General features: G+C 44.8%; 1 protein-coding gene and 1 long non-coding RNA gene across 2 annotated transcripts in view; both read left to right on the top strand.

Moving 5' to 3' along the window:
• MEIOC (meiosis specific with coiled-coil domain) overlaps positions 1-18,452 on the top strand; it is a 340,208-nt gene that overhangs the window by 265,927 nt on the left and 55,829 nt on the right.
• Positions 1,025-16,918, top strand: LOC115482087. Its single transcript, XR_003944032.1, has 3 exons — positions 1,025-1,103; positions 13,390-13,396; positions 16,907-16,918. It is a non-coding gene; the product is annotated as an uncharacterized LOC115482087 (long non-coding RNA).

Genomic DNA, 18,452 nt, shown 5'->3' with positions numbered 1-18,452 from the left:
GGTGCGATTAATCCCTTCATATGCCCCTTTAAAGGTAATAAGTACGGGGTTACATTTCCCCTCTTCGCAATTCGTACAATCTACTGATTGTCTGACAAGGGTTGTATTATGATGTAAGGGCCAATTGGTGGTTTTCTGTAGGATGGTTGGGTCCAGTATACCACCATACATTAGCCCAATTAAAACAAGGAGATGCATGATGACTCATTTCAATATAAGTACACAAATAAACATATTGACAATACCAGCGTTGGCAGTCTAAAGATCCACAATTGGCTATGTTACAAACATCCAATTGTAATGTGATTATCTCATCAGTTAAATATAACTTTATTGTGGTCCTGACTGGATATCTTCCCAGATCGTAGTACCTATCCACGTCTTGGGAATCTAAGTTATTATTGCCAAAAAAAGATCTGAGGATTAAAGACATGTGTGCTGATAGAAGTAAAACTAAGAATAATGGAAAGCCAATAGATGGTATACATATTAATGGTTATGCTAAACAAAAGTAATACAGTTCCTTTCTAATAACAGTAATAATATGGCTATAAGAAAATAAAGGTTAATAATAAGTCCTATGACAATGAGTCCCTAATCATAAACAAAAAGAAAAATTAACAACAGATAATACACTGTGAAAACTTAACAAAAGATAATACAATGTGTTTCTAGCAGTATTAATACTAGTGCGAGCACAGCTATTCTCACAAACAGTAGTCCCCAAATAATAAACTTAAGAGTCTGTGGCTCCAGGCACTACTGTTTCAGGATTGGGGGTTCATGAGGCAAAGATGTCTGGGCAGGAGGCTGATTGTAAGCTGAGTCAGAAGTGTGGAACACTCGAATATCTTTCAAATGGACCCAGGACACATGACCTTGTAGTTTTGCTGCTGTGGCTGACAAGGCCTCAATATGGAAAGGTCCAACATAAACAGGGTCTTTCCAAGTTTTGTGGGTGTAGTGTTTGTGGTGTACTAGATCTTCTCCTATTTTCAAGGCCTTGGTATTTGCTGTACCATTTCCCCTTCTGTCTGGCAGTTCCTGTGAAATGCAAGACAGAGATATCACAGATTGGAGCTGTTCCCAGTACACGAGTAAGGGTCAGTCAAATGATGGTTAGGGTTACCAGCAACAGGACGGATTCTGCGTCCAGTACACAGTTGAAAAGGTGACAATTTTAATGCCTGAGAAGGAGTAGCACGCAAAGTAAGCAGTGCTAGGGACAGGGCATCTAGCCAATTTTAATGCCATTTGCCATGAGCTGCTATAATTTTGTTTTTAACAAGCCATTGTATCGTTCAACCAGGCCATTGCTGATAGGCTTGTAAATGATAACCATCCGGTGAGTAATTTGTAAATTAGCTGTTAATGTATGAATCAATTCATTAACAAAATGTGAGCCATTATCAGTTGTAATTTTGCAAGGTATGCCAAATCTGGGAATGATATCATTGCACAATACCTGTGTCATCACCTGTCCAGTTTTTCGGGTACAGGGAATTGCCTCAACCCATTTAGAAAAAGCATCAACATAAACCAATAAAAATCTTTTACCTTTCACTGGGATTACCATATCTGTAAAATCACAATACCAGTGCAATCCTGGGCTTTGTACAGTGGGTAACTTACCTGGTGGAATCACGTTTCCACCCTTGGGGGTATTCAAAAAAGCATTTATAACACTGGCGAACAACCATATGACAAATTGACAACATTTGTGGGGTCCAAACTTTGGAAGAAAGGTTATCATACATAGTAGCAGCAGCACTCAAATGTAAAGGATAGTGCAATGAGGGCAATAATAAAGATAAGTTGTGCTGCGTTACCAAATTTTGCCAGCAGGGTGCATCCACAAGCTTTGGGAATTCAGTGTAAACCCAGCTTGCTTCCAGGCTCTCAATTGAGCCTGAGTTGCAGAAGCCTGTAGAGCTTCATAGAGCTCAGACCCGTCCAAAATGTGGGGTTTGGGAGTGTCAACAAACATAATCACTTCAGTACTATCAACAACTGGGGACAGTCTCTGTAACTTCTTTAGCTAAATCTGCCATATGATTACCATTAAATTCAAAAGAGAACACAGTTTCCTGATGAGCCTTAATCCATTTGATGGCTGTACGTAACTTTTTCTTATGGCGCTCTTGTAACGCCGCAAACATTTTATTCCATAAAGTAATGTGGCTGAAAGGGTGACCAGTAGAGGAAATCATACCCCTTTGATTCCATTTTTGAATATGTGAATGTAATGAGGAAAACACATAATCTGAGTCTGTGACAATCGATACATCCTCTTCCAGCGCTTTAAACTGCAAAACATATAATACAGCAGCCAATTCTGCGGTTTGAGCTGTGTAAGTATCAGGAAGTCTGTACTGTACAATGTCAATGGGTATCTCATCAGGAGTGTAATGCACAGCTGCAAAACCTACGTTACCACTTTGAGAGGAGCCGTCTGTAAACCAGACTGGTACCTTTTGCAAAATTTCAAAATTAATGCTTAAAGAAGCAGGCAATGAAGGTAATTGGGCAGTGCACTGGTGAGGGAATAAATCATGCTTTCCAGTAACAGTAATCAGTGGAGCTAAGTGTTGTAATTCTGCTGAAGTGAGGGGCTGTATGCGGTGTACAATACTTGATATGCAATCGTGATGGGGTCATGTGACTAATATGTTCAAAAGTTATTTAACATCATGGGAACTATGAATAACTACAGGCAGATGAGGTATATAGCTATATCAAAACAGCAGTAGCAGCTGCTACAAGTCCTTTTTCACAGGAAGCAAATCCTAATTCAACTGGAGTAAAAGCCCCAGATAAATATCCACAAGCTATATCATCATGCTGAGTTATTAAAGTAGCCCATGTATTTTCATCATGAGTTATCCATAACTGTACGTCATGGGACACATCAACCGTAGCGAGAGGGGAACTTTTCATTACATCTTTTACAAGTGTAATTAAATCTAATTTCTCAGCATCAGTAAAATCAATTGGCGCACGTTTAGAACTGTTTTCCAAAACGGTTTAGTACGTTCTGAATAATTAGGGATCCACAAATGACAAAAATTTAACATACCTAGCACAGCTCTTAGTTCAGTATCATTAGAAGGCATATGTAAGTTGGAAACATGCTTCAATGTATCAGGACCGAGACTCCGTCTCTGGGCACCAAGTTTGTGTCCCAGAAACGTTACCTGGGTCTGTGCTACCTTCAGTTTCTTCTTATTAACCTTATACCCTTTTTGAGTTAAAAAGCCTAGGAAATCACAGGTCACTTGTACGCAGGTATCAAAATCATGAGAAGTTATCAGTATATCATCTACATATTGTAATAAATGAGTATGACTTTGCCAAGCATATTGTGACTTAAATTCACCAATATGTTGTGCTAGAGTTTGAGAAAAAAATAGTAGGACTATCGGTAAAACCTTGTGGTAACCGTGTCCATTGATAAGTTACATTCTCCAAGGACAAGCAGGCTGCTTGTTCTCACTGATGGGTGACGTCGACGGCAGCCCCAGGACCGGAATTCTCCCTAGCAACAAAGAGTTTGCTAGCCTCGCGCTCCCGTGCGTATCGCGCATGCGCGACTCTCTTCCCGCCCGAACGCGAGCGTGCTCCTCAGTCTTGTTTTTTCCGCGGCTCGGGACACTGCTTCGCTGCTGTTCCCTGCCCCAGAGACCTTTCGCTGCGGTTTTACGGACTCCCCGTGAGTTTTTTTTTTTGCCGGTTTTTCGGCTATTTTCACTTTCGCGATCTGTTTCAAAAAAGAAAAAAAGTTTTTCCTTTTGTTTCGTAGAACTTTGCCCCTGTAAGTTTTCTTTCTTTTTCTTCAGCGGCCATTTTGAGCCGCCCGTGCGGGACCCCTTTTTTCTTTGTTTGGTGTCCTCTTTTTTTCGACACCATCGCGTTCGACCTCGCCGGCGTGATTTTTCCGCCCATGTCCGCGAAGCCTACCAGCAGCTTTAAAAAGTGCACGTCGTGCAACCCAACAGTCTCGCTTACTGACAGACATGTTTCGTGTCTTTAGTGTTTGGTAGCTGGTCATCGTCCCAACACCTGTACTTTGTGCCTCCAATTGAAAAAGAGGACTCAGGCGGCGAGATTGGCTCAGTGGAACGTTCTGTTCAGAGCCAGGTCCAGTCCTTCGGTATCGACGGAGTCAGCGGTATTGAGGTCATCGCCGGTATCGATGTCGGTACCGGAGACTGCATCGACATCCGGAGTACAGGTAAGGGCTGTCCATAGGTCGCATGCTGGTAGCAGTGAGCCATCGAGCGAGTCTCCACCTGCCTCGAGGACTCCTGTTCTACAGGCCCCCCGGGATCGACCTTCTTCGGACCCGGCCCTGAGGAGACGTGGATTCCACGTATTCCTCTTCGGTACCGGAGGGTACCGTTGGCGTGCTTCGAGTGAAGGCTAAGAAGCATCGTCATCGGTCACCTTCCCGCCACGGTACCGAGAGCTCCGGGATGCCAAGGTTTTCAGCACCTGAGAAGCGCCAACGCCGGGAGGATCACTCGCCCTCCATTTAGGAGGTGTCGGTGCGCCCTACACAGGACAGCCCGGTACCGACTCCGAGCCCCAGACAGATTCTGTCATCATCGCCTGTACCGGCTCCTTTGCCTTTCTCTGCAGCTACTTTGAACGAGAGCCTCCGGGCTGTACTACTAGAGGTTCTGGGAGAGCTGTTGCGACCATCTCCGGTACCTTTGGTGCTTGCGCCGTCGGTACCGTCTGTTCCGGTACCACAGGTGCTTGCGCCGTCGGTACCGTCTGTTCCGGTACCACAGGTGCTTGCGCCGTCGGTACCGTTGAGGGCAACGGTTGGCTCGTCGCCCGTGGTGAGGTCTCCGGTATCAGCCACCACCCAGGTTGACTCCCCGCTGACGTCGCTGGAGGAACCTTCATTGCCTGCGGCTCGGGGGTCTTCCTCTCGACAACGCCACGAAGGACATCGTTCCTCGGCGTCGAGACGGGCCCGGCTTCGGACCGAAGTTCACCAACTCATGTCCGATACCGATGGAGAGGATTCGTGGGAAGCGGAGGAGGACACCAGGTATTTCTCGGATGAGGAGTCCTATGGTCTGACTTCCGATCCTACTCCCTCACCTGAGAGAAAGCTTTCTCCCCCGGAGAGTCTTTCTTTTTCTTCATTTGTCTGGGAAATGTCTACGGCCATTCCCTTCCCTGTGGAGATGGTGGATGAACCCAGGGCTGAGATGTTCGAGGTCCTGGACTATCCATCTCCACCTAAGGAATCCACCACAGTTCCTGTTCATAATGTCCTTAGGCAGACATTGTTGACGAACTGGGTGAAACCATTAACTACTCCCCACATTCCTAAGAAAATCGAGTCCCAGTACAGAATCCACGGGGACCCAGAGTTAATGAAGACCCAATTACCTAATGACTCTGGGGTGGTGGATTTGGCCCTTAAGAAGGCCAAGAGTTCTAGGGATTACACCTCGGCGCCCCCTGGGCGTGAGTCTAGAACTATGGATTCTTTTGGGCGGAAGGCCTACCATTCTGCTATGCTCGTGTCCAAAATTCAGTCTTACCAGCTCTACACGGGCATTCATTTGCGGAATAATGTGAGGCAGTTGGTGGACAAGCTCCCTTCTGAGCAAGCCAAGACATTTCAGGAGTTGGTCAGTCAGCTGAAGGCGTGTCGTAAATTCCTGTCCAGGGGTGCTTGCGATACTTTTGATGTTGCATCCAGAGCCGCTGCTCAGGGTATAGTGATACGCAAACTCTCATGGCTGCGTGCCACTGACCTGGACAGTAGAATCCAGAAGCGAATGGCGGATGCGCCTTGCCGGGGGGATAATATTTTTGGTGAGCGGTTCGAACAGATGGTAAAACAGCTCCACCAGCGTGACACTGTATTCGACAAGCTCTCCCACCGGACACCTTCAGCATCTACTGCAACTGGTAGACGGTTTTTTTGGGGAAAGAGGAATGCTTCCTACGCTTTTAATAAGCGCAGGTACAATCCACCTTCCCGACAGCTGGCTCAGGCTAAACCCCAGCGCGCTCGTTCTCGTCAACAGCGTGCGCCTCAGCATGCCTCTGCAGCTCCCCAGCAAAAGCAAGGGACGGGCTTTTGACTGGCTCCAGTTGAGCTTAGCCAACATCAAATTGTCCGTGCCGGACGATCTGCCAGTCGGAGGGAGGTTAAAAGTTTTTCATCAAAGGTGGCCTCTCATAACCTCCAAATAGGCCGGCTAGGATACGCCCTCAATTTGGCCTCCAAATTGCCTACTGGGAGCTCAGTCCTTCAGCTTCCAACACAAGCAGGTACTTGCAGAGGAACTCTCCGCCCTTCTCAGCGCCAATGCGGTCGAGCCCGTGCTACCGGGACAGGAAGGGCTGGGATTCTATTCCAGGTACTTTTGGAAAAGAAAACAGGGGGGATGCGTCCCATCCTAGACCTAAGGGCCCTGAACAAATACCTGGTCCGAGAAAAGTTTAGGATGCTTTCCCTGGGCACCCTTCTTCCCATGATTCAGGAAAACGATTGGCTATGCTCTCTGGACTTAAAGGATGCTTATACTCACATTCCGATACTGCCAGCTCACAGACAGTATCTTCGATTCCTTCTGGGAACACGGCACTTTCAGTACTGTGTGCTACCCTTTGGTCTCGCCTCTGCGCCCAGAGTATTCACAAAGTGCCTGGCTGTCGTAGCGGCGGCTCTTTGCAGACTGGGAGTGCACGAGTTCCCCTATCTCGACGATTGGCTGGTGAAGAACACTTCAGAAGCAGGAGCCCTACAGTCAATGCGGATGACTATTCAACTCCTGCAGCTACTAGGGTTTATGATAAATTATCCAAAGTCCCACCTTCTTCCAGTACAGAAACTAGAATTCATAGGAGCTCTGCTGGACTCTCAGACAGCTTGTGCCTACCTTCCCGAGCCGAGAGCCGACAATCAACTGGCTCTCGTCTCTCAGGTGCGGGCGTCTCAGCAGATCACAGCTAGACAGATGTTGAGATTGCTCGGCCACATGGCCTCCACAGTTCATGTGAGATCAGCTCAATGGACCCTAGCTTCCCAATGGTACCAAGCGGCCGTGAATCTAGAAGACGTCATCCATCTGTCCACGAGTTTTCTCGAATCCCTACATTGGTGGACAATTCGATCCAATTTGACCCTGGGACGTCCTTTTCAAATTCCTCAGCCACAAAAAGTGCTGACTACGGATGCGTCTCTCCTAGGGTGGGGAGCTCATGTCGATGGACTTCACACCCAAGGATTTTGGTCCCTCCAGGAAAGACTATTTCAGATCAATCTTCTGAAGTTACGAGCGGTCTGGAACGCTCTAAAGGCTTTCCGGGATCAGCTATCCTATCAAATTATCCAAATTCAGACGAACAACCAGGTTGCTATGTATTACATCAACAAGCAGGGGGCCACAGGATCTCACCCTCTGTGTCAGGAAGCCGTCAGAATGTGGCTTTGGGCTCGCCGTCATGGCATGTTCCTCCAAGCTACGTACCTGGCAGGCGTAAACAACAGTCTGGCCGACAGGTTGAGCAGGATAATGCAACCTCACGAGTGGTCTCTCAACTCGGGAGTGGTACGCAAGATCTTCCAAGCGAAGGGCACCCCCTTGGTGGATCTTTTTGCAACTCAGATCAATCACAAAGTCCCTCAATTCTTCAGGCCCACGGCAGACTAGCGTCTGATGCCTTCCTCCTTCATTGGGGGGAGGGCCTCCTGTATGCGTATCCTCCCATACCTTTGGTGGGGAAGACTTTACTGAAACTCAAGCAAGATTCCGGAACCATGATTTTGATTGCGCCTTTCTGGCCCCGTCAGATTTGGTTCCCTCTTCTTCTGGAGCTGTCCTCCGAAGAACCGTGGAGATTGGAGTGTTTTCCAACCCTCATCACTCAGAACGAGGGGGCGCTTCTGCATTCCAACCTCCAGTCCCTGGCTCTCATGGCCTGGATGTTGAGAGCGTAGACTTTGCCTCCTTGGGTCTTTCAGAGGGTGTCTCCCGAATCTTACTTGCTTCCAGAAAAGATTCCACTAAGAAGAGTTACTTCTTTTTATGGAGGAGGTTTACTGTTTGGTGTGACAGCAAGGCCCTAGATCCTCGTTCTTGTCCTACACAGACCCTGCTTGAGTACCTTCTACACTTGTCTGAGTCTGGTCTCAAGACCAACTCTGTAAGGGTTCATCTTAGTGCGATTAGTGCATACCATTACCGTGTGGAAGGTAAGCCGATCTCAGGACAGCCTTTAGTTCGTTTCATGAGAGGTTTGCTTTTGTCAAAGCCCCCCATCAAACCTCCTACAGTTTCATGGGATCTCAATGTTGTTCTCACCCAGCTGATGAAACCTCCTTTTGAGCCACTGGATTCCTGCCATCTGAAGTACTTGACCTGGAAGGTCATTTTCTTGGTGGCAGTTACTTCAGCTCGCAGAGTCAGTGAGCTTCAAGCCTTAGTAGCTCACGCTCCTTATACCAAGTTTCATCATAACAGAGTAGTCCTCCGCACTCACCTTAAGTTCTTGCCGAAGGTGGTGTCAGAGTTCCATCTGAACCAGTCAGCTGTCTTGCCAACATTCTTTCCCCGTCCTCATACCCGCCCTCCTGAACGTCAACTGCATACATTGGACTGCAAGAGAGCATTGGCCTTCTATCTGGAGCGGACACAGCCCCACTGACAGTCCACCCAAATGTTTGTTTCTTTTGATCCCAACAAGAGGGGAGTGGCTGTAGGGAAACGCACCATATCCAGTTGGCTAGAAGATTGCATTTCCTTCACTTATGCCCAAGCTGGGCTGACTCTTGAGGGCCATGTCACGGCTCATAATGTTCGAGCCATGGTTGCGTCAATGGCCCACTTGAAGTCAGCCACTATTGAAGAGATTTGCAAGGCTGCGACGTGGTCATCTGTCCACACATTAACATCTCATTACTGCCTATAGCAGGATACCCGACGTGACAGTTGGTTCGAGCAGTCGGTGCTGCAGAATCTGTTTGGGGTTTAGAATCCAACTCCACCCCCCTAGGCCCAATTTTTATTCTGTTCCAGGCTGCACTCTCAGTTGGTTCTGTTTAGGTCAATCTCAGTTATGTCCTCACCGTTGCGAGGTCCAATTGACCAATGTTTGTTGTTTTGAGTGAGCCTGGGGGCTAGGGATACCCCAATCGTGAGAACGAGCAGCCTGCTTGTCCTCGGAGAAAGCGAGGTTACTAACCTGTAGCAGGTATTCTCCGAGGACAGCAGGCTGATTGTTCTCCCAAACCCGCCCTCCTCCCCTTCGGAGTTGTGTCTTCCCTTGTTTTTTGCTATTTACTGGACTGGCGAGTACGCTCGCATTTGGGCTGGAAGACGGTCGCGCATGCGTGATGCACGTGGATCACGCGAGAGCTAGCAAACTTCTGTTGCTAGGAAGATCTTCTGATCCTGGGTGTGCTGTGGACGTCACCCAATTGTGAGAACAATCAGCCTGCTGTCCTCGGAGAATACCTTCTACAGTTTAGTAACCTCGCTTTATATATTAAATTTTCTGTATATTATTAAAGAAAGCTTAACTTACCACCCTGTATGCAAACCTGCACTGGCAATGTCCCAGAAATCCTGTGACTGAATCTGGCAATGATCACCGAATGGAAGATTTTCTTATTCAGGAGTCTCACAGCTGAACCCGAATAACTTTCTTTTAAACTAAACGTGTGTCAGGAAATCCTGCAGTTTGAACGTAGACACAATCTTGTGCTTGTGGAGTCCTGTCTTCCAGCATCCCAGACGACTCTTGACTCCCCTCCTCACAGTCGGAGGGCACCAATGTTTTTAGGCTGTTTGTATCCCTTCCCAAATTAACATGAACCAACCATTCTCAACTGGGAGGAGTAAAAGAAACCAAAGCTACATACATATGAGAGAGTCCGTTTTAGTCACTTACCAAGTATTGATACAATTAATTTTTCTCATGTGTTTAACAATGGTTTACATGGCTTTTTCTCTGCAAATCATCCTTCTCACAGATTATCTGTTTTCCAACATCTGGTTCTCTTAAGCTGTTAAACAACATTCTTCTGCTGTTTACACTATCCTATTTCCCAAGGCCTGCCTTGCCTGTAAGGGGTATCATAGACCATAAATTTCAGAGATCATAAATTCCAGAGTCCTACAGGCTCATCAATCTCTGGCCTTTTAACCGATTCCATAGCGCATGACTGTACTCATAAAAAGGGCATAGAATGATATAAATGACAAAGGATGTATTGCAATCAGAAGTATGATGCAATGCAGACTGTATGATTTTTGTGTAATGGGACGATTTTTGTGTAATGGGATGAATGAAGACAGTTGTCTCAAGACATAAGCTGCACACACTGCAACGGCCGCATTTCCTGTGTCTCAAGAGAGCATGATGATACTGTTAAGTCTGGTAGTATGGAAGGAACCAGATAATTCTCTAAGATTCTTATTTCTAGAATATGTGACTACCAATTCTTTTTTCTTGAAATATTGTAAATGTTGGAAATGTGCCAGTGTTGATGAATAGACCATGAAATGTATTTTGCCAAAAAGGAATACTTCAACATGCAAACAATATCTGGTACATAAGTAATGCCATACTGGGAAAAGACCAAGGGTCCATCGAGCCCAGCATCCTGTCCACGACAGCAGCCAATCCAGGCCAAGGACACCTGGCAAGCTTCCCAAATGTACAAACATTCTATACATGTTATTCCTGGAATTTTGGATTTTTCCAAGTCCGTTTAGTAGCGGTTTATGGACTTGTCCTTTAGGAAACCGTCCAACCCCTTTTTAAACTCTGCTAAGCTAACCGCCTTCACCACTTTCTCCGGCAACGAATTCCAGAGTTTAATTACACGTTGGGTGAAGAAAAATTTTCTCCGATTTGTTTTAAATTTACTACACTGTAGTTTCATCGCATGCCCCCTAGTCCTAGTATTTTTGGAAAGCGTGAACAGACGCTTCACATCCACCTGTTCCACTCCACTCATTATTTTATATACCTCTATCATATCTCCCCTCAGCCGTCTCTTCTCCAAGCTGTATAGCCCTAGCCTCCTTAGTCTTTCTTCATAGGGAAGTCGTCCCATCCCCGCTATCATTTTAGTCGCCCTTCGCTGCACCTTTTCCAATTCTACTATATCTTTCTTGAGATGCGGCGACCAGAATTGAACACAATACTCAAGGTGCGGTCGCACCATGGAGCGATACAACGGCATAACATCCTCACACCTGTTTTCCATACCTTTCCTAATAATACCCAACATTCTATTTGCTTTCTTAGCCGCAGCAGCACACTGAGCAGAAGGTTTGTGTGTTATCGACGACGACACCCAGATCCCTTTCTTGGTCCGTAACTAACGTGGAACCTTGCATGACGTAGCTATAATTCGGGTTCTTTTTTCCCCACATGCATCACCTTGCACTTGCTCACATTAAACTTCATCTGCGATTTAGCCGCCAAGTCTCGTAAGGTCCTCTTGTAATTTTTGGTGTCTTAGTGTGAGTTAGTTGCAGTATGGTTCCTCAATCTTTTTCCAGTGCTTTGGTGTATCCACTTGATATATGTCTCGAAGGGTATCCTCTTATTAAAATGTCTGTTACTCATGATTGGACTTGATGGTTGGATTATTCAACCCCTGATAAGCCTTTTCTTGACTGGGAGGTGCGTGGTAAAGGTACCCGGTACTCCCACCAGCTGCCTTCCAGGTGCTGTGGAGGACTTGCAGCCCATCTGCATATCCTCACAGCCTTCTCTGGGGTGACTCCCAGGTCCATCTTGATTTCCCTTCCCAATCTCTTTCTCCATCTGAAACCACTGTATACTGCAGGAACACATTGCCCACCTTCTGCTTTCTTCATCTCACCATCTGTTTTGTCTTTTGTCTTCTCAGCTCTCAATCTTCAACATTTCTTTCCATCCATTCAACCATCTGCATTCTATCTGAGTACATCTCACCTTCATTGCTGCCGTCATGCCTCTCCTACTCTTCTCCATACTCTCCTCCATACTCTCTAGCTCCTTCTCCTTCTCTCCGCTTGGGATATCAATCCCAATCCTGGTTCTCCACATCAGTTCTCATCCTATTTGTGCAGGTCACACCATGATGTCTCCAATCTAAGTTCTGTTCCTCTCCTCCCCCTTTCTTCCCTGCTTTTATCATGTACTCTGTGGACTGCCCGCTCTGTCTTCAACAAACTTTGCTACACCCACAACCTCTTTATCTCACGTACTCTCCATCTGCTTGCACTAACTAAGACTTGTCTTTTCCCTGAAGACTGCTTCAGCTGCATCCCTGTGTCATGGAGGTTAACCTTTCTCCCATATTCCTTGCCCAGTTGGTCACAGAAGTGGTAATGGGCTACTATTTCACTCTCCTGTGGATTTGAACCTCTTCTTCCACCTCAGTCTTGCTGCTTTTCTTCCTTCGAAGTCCATTCGTTTATTCATTCCTCTGCCTCTCTCCAAGGAGCAGTCATTTATCGACACCTGATAAGTCCCTTTCCTTCTTTCTCACTGACTTCTGACTTTCATCTCCTTCCCTCATTCTTGGGGATTTTAACATTCATGCTAATGATCCCTCTGACTCTTATGCTTCTCAGTTTCTCGCTGTTATCCAAGTCTGTCAGTGAGGCTACAACTCTGCTCTGGATACTCTTGCACCTCCCATTTCCCATTCTGTAAGATGTACCAAACCCCAACCTTGGCTGACCTCTAGAATCTGCTACCTACGTTCCTGTGCCCGCTCTGCCGAACGCCTTTGGCTGAAATCCCTTGCCCATGCTGACTTCATACATTTCAAATTCTTGCTGACCTCATTTGTCTGCTCTTTCATTTGCCAAACAGGACTACTGCATCCAGTTGACAAGTTATCTTGGCTCAAACCCTCGATGTCTCTTTGCCACACTGAAAGTGCCTTCACCTCCAACTCCCCCTTCACTTTCTCCACAGTTCTTGCGCCGGGACCCCGGTAAGAGGAAGGGAGGGTAGCAGATGGGGGCTAGCGATTTTGGAGGGTGATGGGCGGGGATATGTCGGGGAGGGCCGTTGCGCGGGTGGAGGCATGGCTGAGAGACAGATGGGAGTGGTTTGTCATTTTTGGAGGGTGGGTGACTTGCAGGGGCATCTCTGAGAGTAAGACGGGGGGTTGGATTTTGTATGAGAATGACGGCTGCGTTGGGGAGTGGAAAGAGAGATGACAGAATGGGCTTCCTACTTTCGTGTACTTGTGTTCATTATGACCCGCCCTCGACGTCATAACGTTGTGACGTGAGGGCGGGGCACAGATAGATGGTTACTAAAAGTGGTTACAAAGCTTCGAACTTACGAACCCTGAAGCCACAAAGTGAGCCTTAGAACGTTGAGGTTGCTTTTTATGTGCAGATGGGGCGTGGCTGAGGGCTGGTCTATGAGTGAGGGTGATAGCCTAGCCTACAAACAGTACAGGAGTTCAGTGCTTCACTGCCAGGGAGTGAGCTTCAGAACATTTGAGGGGGGATTTTATTTATACTGATATCCTCAATTTTTCACTTTCCACTCCGACTGCTCCTTCAAATATGCCGTAGTCACACCACTCCTCAAAAAACCTTCATTGGACTCTACCTGTCCTTCCAACTATCTCCCCAACTCACTCCTCTCTTTCCTATCTAAGATACTTGAACATGCTGTTCACCGCTGTTGTCTTGACTTTTCATCTCAAGCTATTCTTCATCCACTTCAATCTGACTTTCACCATTCAGCTGAAACAGCGCTTGCTAAAGTCTTTTATGACCTGTTCCTGGCCAGATCCAAAGGTCTCTATCCTCATCCTTCTCAATCTATCTGCTGCTTTTGACACTTTTGATCACTGCCTACTCCTTGATACACTGCCCTCACTTGGATTTCAGGCTCTGTTCTTTCCTGGTTTTCTTCTTTTCCCCCATCGTACTTTTAATGTATACTCTGGATCCTCCTCCACTTCTATCCCACTATCAGTTAGTGTACCTCAGAGATCTATCCTGGGACTTCTTCTTTTCTCCATCTATACTTCTTCCTTTGGTACTCTGATCTCAACCCATGGTTTTCAGTATCACCTTTATGATGATCTCCCAGATCTATCTCTCCACACTAGAAACTTCAGCAGGAATCCATGCCCAAGTATCAGCCTGCCTGTCTGGCATTGCTGCCTGGATGTCTCACTGCCATCTGAAACTAAGCATGACCAAGACTTGAGCTTCTTAGCTTTCCCCCTAAACCAACCTCTCCTCTTCCCCCATTCTTTATCTCTGTGGATAACACTCTCTCATCCTCCCTGTCTCATCAGCTCATAACCTTGGGGTCCTCTTCGACTCCTCTCTTTCCTCTGCACATATTCAACAGACTTCTAAAACGTCTATAATATTACCAATACTATTGTCAATACAACGGGACTTGACTTGCAGGCTCTCTATCAGGTAAATGCCGTTGTTACAATCTAATAGGCAAGCTGCAGCATGAATTCTGAGTAGGAAGTACGTAGCATTAAGTCCATGCAGCTCTAGATTTTACTCATACGTTCTTTTTGCGATTAGGACACTGAGAATGTAATCTTGACGGTTTGTCTCCCGAAGAAGCAGATAGTGAATCAGAGGCGCTCTGTTGAGCAAACCAAACAAACAAGAGAAGAATCTCCTTTGAAATGGATAAGTGCCCTTCAAGTCTTAAGGTTTCAATCAGAGAACAAAGATATGAATCTCAAGTAATTAGTAGAAGAATGGAAAATGATCAATTTTTTTAAAAAGTGAAAAAAAGTGAGGAGGTTTTTCAGACCAGTGAAAGTGTTCACACGGCACTTAGGTTGTTAAAACAAGTGACAACAAGCCTAGCATCTGAGGTCTTTTCCTTCCTCTAAAACAACATATAGTATACAATTGAATAAAGTAGTCTGAAGTAAAATCAGCAATATTGGATGAACTTACAATTTTCTATAATATTACCAAAATTTATCCTTTCCTTTCGGAGCACAGTACCAGAACCCTTATCCACACTTTTATCACCTCTCATTTAAACTATTGCAACTTGCTTCTCACAGGTCTCCCACTAAGCCATCTCTCTTCCCTTCAATCTGTTCAAAATTCTGCTGCACGACTTATATTCCGCCTACGCTCATATTAGCCCTCTCCTCAAGTCACTTAGTTGGCTCCCTATCCATTTCCGCATACAGTTCAAACTCCTCTTATTGATTTTCAAGTGCATTCACTCTGCAGCTCCTCAGTACCTTTCCACTCTTATGTCTCTCTACACTCTTACCCAGGAACTCCATTCACTAGGTAAATCTCTCTTACCTGCACCCTTCTCCTCCACTGCTAACTCCAGACTGCATTCCTTTTATCTTGCTGCACCATATGCCTGGAATAGACTTCCTGAGCCGGTACATCAAGCTCTATCTCTGGCTGTCGTCAAATCTATGCTAAAAGCGCACCTTTTTGATACTATTTTTAATTCCTAACCCTTACTCACTTGTTCAGTTTCCCTTGTTTTATCATTCCCACCTTAGTAATTCCCATATTTATTTATTGCATTTGTACCCCACATTATCCCACCTTTTTGCAGGCTCAATGTGGCTTACAGGGTGTTAATATGGTATAGTCATTACATAATCTTAGATACAGTCGGTAATAAACTGGAGGTAGAAAAGGAATTAGTTGGAAGGTGTTAGGTAAGGTCGTGATAGAGGTGTTTTAAAGCGTTTGGGTGGTATACGGAGTAATTTGTTTCATCAAGGATTATTTTTGTAGGCCTTGTTGAAGAGATATGTCTTCATAGATTTGCGAAAGCTGGTTAAGTTGTCCGTGGTTTTCAGGGTCATGGGTAGTGCGTTCCATAACTGTGTGCTTTTGTACGCAAAGGTAGTAGCGTATGCTTGTTTGTATTTAATACCTTTACAGCTGGGGAAATTCAAATTGAGGAACTTGCGGGCTGATCTTCTGGCATTTCTGGGTGGTAAGTCTATTAGGTTCAGCATGTAGAGTGGGGCCTCTGCATGAATGATTTTGTATATGGTCATGCAGATATTGAACTCAATTCGTTCCTTGAGCGGGAGCCAGTGCAGTTTCTCTCTTAGGGGCTTTGCGCTTTCGTATTTGTTTTTTCCAAAAATGAGACGGGCTGCGGTGTTCTGGGCTGTTTGGAGTTTTTTAATGGTCTGTTCTTTGCATCCTACGTACAGAGCGTTGCAGTAGTCCAGGTGACTTATCACTAGTGACTGTACTAGGGTGCGGAAGACGTATCTTGGGAAAAAAGGTTTTATTCTTTTGAGTTTCCACTCTTATTTGTCCTGTTTGTCCTATTTAGATTGTAATCTCTGTCAAGCAGTAATTGTCTCTTCATGTCCAGTATACAGCACTGCGTACGTCTAGTAGCGCTATAGAAATAAGTAGTAGTAGTAGTAGTGCTTCCAGCCCCCTCTTGCTGAAACTCTCTATATTTTAAGGTTAAACAATGGATTGCTATCTTGAATAGTTACATAAGTTCCCACATACCTGCTCCGCTGACTGGATCCCTAGTTGAGTCAATAGCTTTGAAACTGATCCCGAAAGATAAGGAGCAACCATGACCGAATGAGGCAAAGATGGCGGATCCTCCTAGCCCTTCCACAACTACGATTAGTTCAGCTTGGGCAGCTGAAGTAACAGAAGAAATAGCATTTATCTTCAGCTGGATGTAAAATCATCTGAAAATTTACCTGTTCAGGGGGCAATGAATTTGACTGCATTCTTGGAAACATCTCTTGAAGTTATTACACAGAGAACAACTTTACTTGTAACATTTGCTTTAGAAATTGATAGAGACGCAGTACTTAAACTTTCGTTAAGGCACTTGGATTCAGACTTTTTGGGTTCAAAGAATAAGAGTGTTTCCAGATCTCTCCAGGGAAACACAGAGGAGATGTAAGAGGTTCCTACTGCTGCGGTCTAGAACAATAGCAGTAGGGGCTGACTTTCTTCTGAGATTTCCCTGTATTTGTAGAGTGAAATTTCAATCTAAACAGTATCAATTCTTTGACCCAAAACAGCTGGAAGAATTTCTAATAAGCAAAGAAGAGATTAGAGTACAAGTTTAGTATCATATGCAACACTGTATGAGCAGGCTAGAGGCAACCACCTGAGACAGACGCTTCTTTTGATGTATTGTTTTAAGATTGCTTAATTGTAAGTAAGAATATTTTTTTTTTTCCTTTTCTTGGATCATTTTCCTTGAGTAATATTGTGGAATAAGCTGTATTTCTATTTCTTTGAATAATTTTTTCTTTTTGTATATTAACACTCATAAAAGAATATTATGTTAAAAACTAATAAATAGAGATTAAAAAAAAAAGAAATAGCAACTGTTTTTGAAAAGCCTGAACTCTGTGGGAGAACTTCACTGTGACTTTGTGGGAACGCAGCAATGAGTCAGTGAGGTAGAAAATACTGCACAACTTCAAGAGGGCAGATGAATAAGCGGATTGATTGTGCAGTTAGAAGAAAAAATGGGTGATCTTGAAAGTTGGTCAAAGCGGAATAATTACATCTGGTAGGCATTCCAGATACAATTTTAGATGGTGAGATCCGTGGATTTTAGAGACCTGGTTACAGGAGTCACTTCAGTTGACAAACCAAACATGCCCTCTATGTATAGAAACTGCACATAGGCTGGGCCCTAAAAGGAGTGAGGCTACTAAACCACGAGTAGTGATTCTCCGTCTGCTGAACTTTGCTGAATAACAGGAAATATTTCACTCATTGCGTGCGGGTAAGACTCTAATTAACAAGGCCAACAGCAATCCTTTGCATAACTGAGAGCAGCTTTGCAGAGTCTATGAACTCATGGGTATTTTTATTCCTTTGTCGTTGGCAAGCTTTAGACAGAAGTGGGATTTGAAGAACTTTTGTTTCATATGTGACAGTTTAGGGTCTGTTTGGCCCAATATAGGAGGTCTGAAGGAAGCCAGAAGAGAGGAAAAGGAGAGGAGAATGGAGAAGAACAAAGGACACATTCTCTTTTCTTTCTTTCTTTCTTTCTTTCTTTCTTTCTTTCTTTCTTTCTTTCTTTCTTTCTTTCTTTCTTTCTTTCTTTCTTTCTTTCTTTCTTTCTTTCTTTTCTTTCACTGTTGCCTGCATGGATGGACTCTTAGAAATTCATTTTGCTGCAAGACATCTGTGATGAAAACAGAAGACAGACTAAAAACTGATCTATTTTCATTGATACCATTTTTTCCTAATTCCCTTTTATGTTTTATGTTTGTCACGTAATGATTTGAAAATTGATACAATCAGAATTTTTTTTATATAGACGTTAGTAATGTCTTTGCCATGGGTTCTACTGTAATATTTCTAATTTGTGGGGGACATTGAGAGAGGTACTCCTTTTGACATATGGGTTTATTGTTTAATGTCTTATTGTTTGGACTTCTACATTTACTACTACTACTATTTAGCATTTCTATA

The sequence above is a fragment of the Microcaecilia unicolor genome, chromosome 12 (genome assembly GCF_901765095.1).
Source record: "Microcaecilia unicolor chromosome 12, aMicUni1.1, whole genome shotgun sequence".
Taxonomy (NCBI): Eukaryota; Metazoa; Chordata; class Amphibia; order Gymnophiona; family Siphonopidae; genus Microcaecilia; species Microcaecilia unicolor.
The sequence above is the reverse complement of the archived record's forward strand: the minus strand, read 5'-3'. Positions and strand labels throughout refer to the sequence as shown.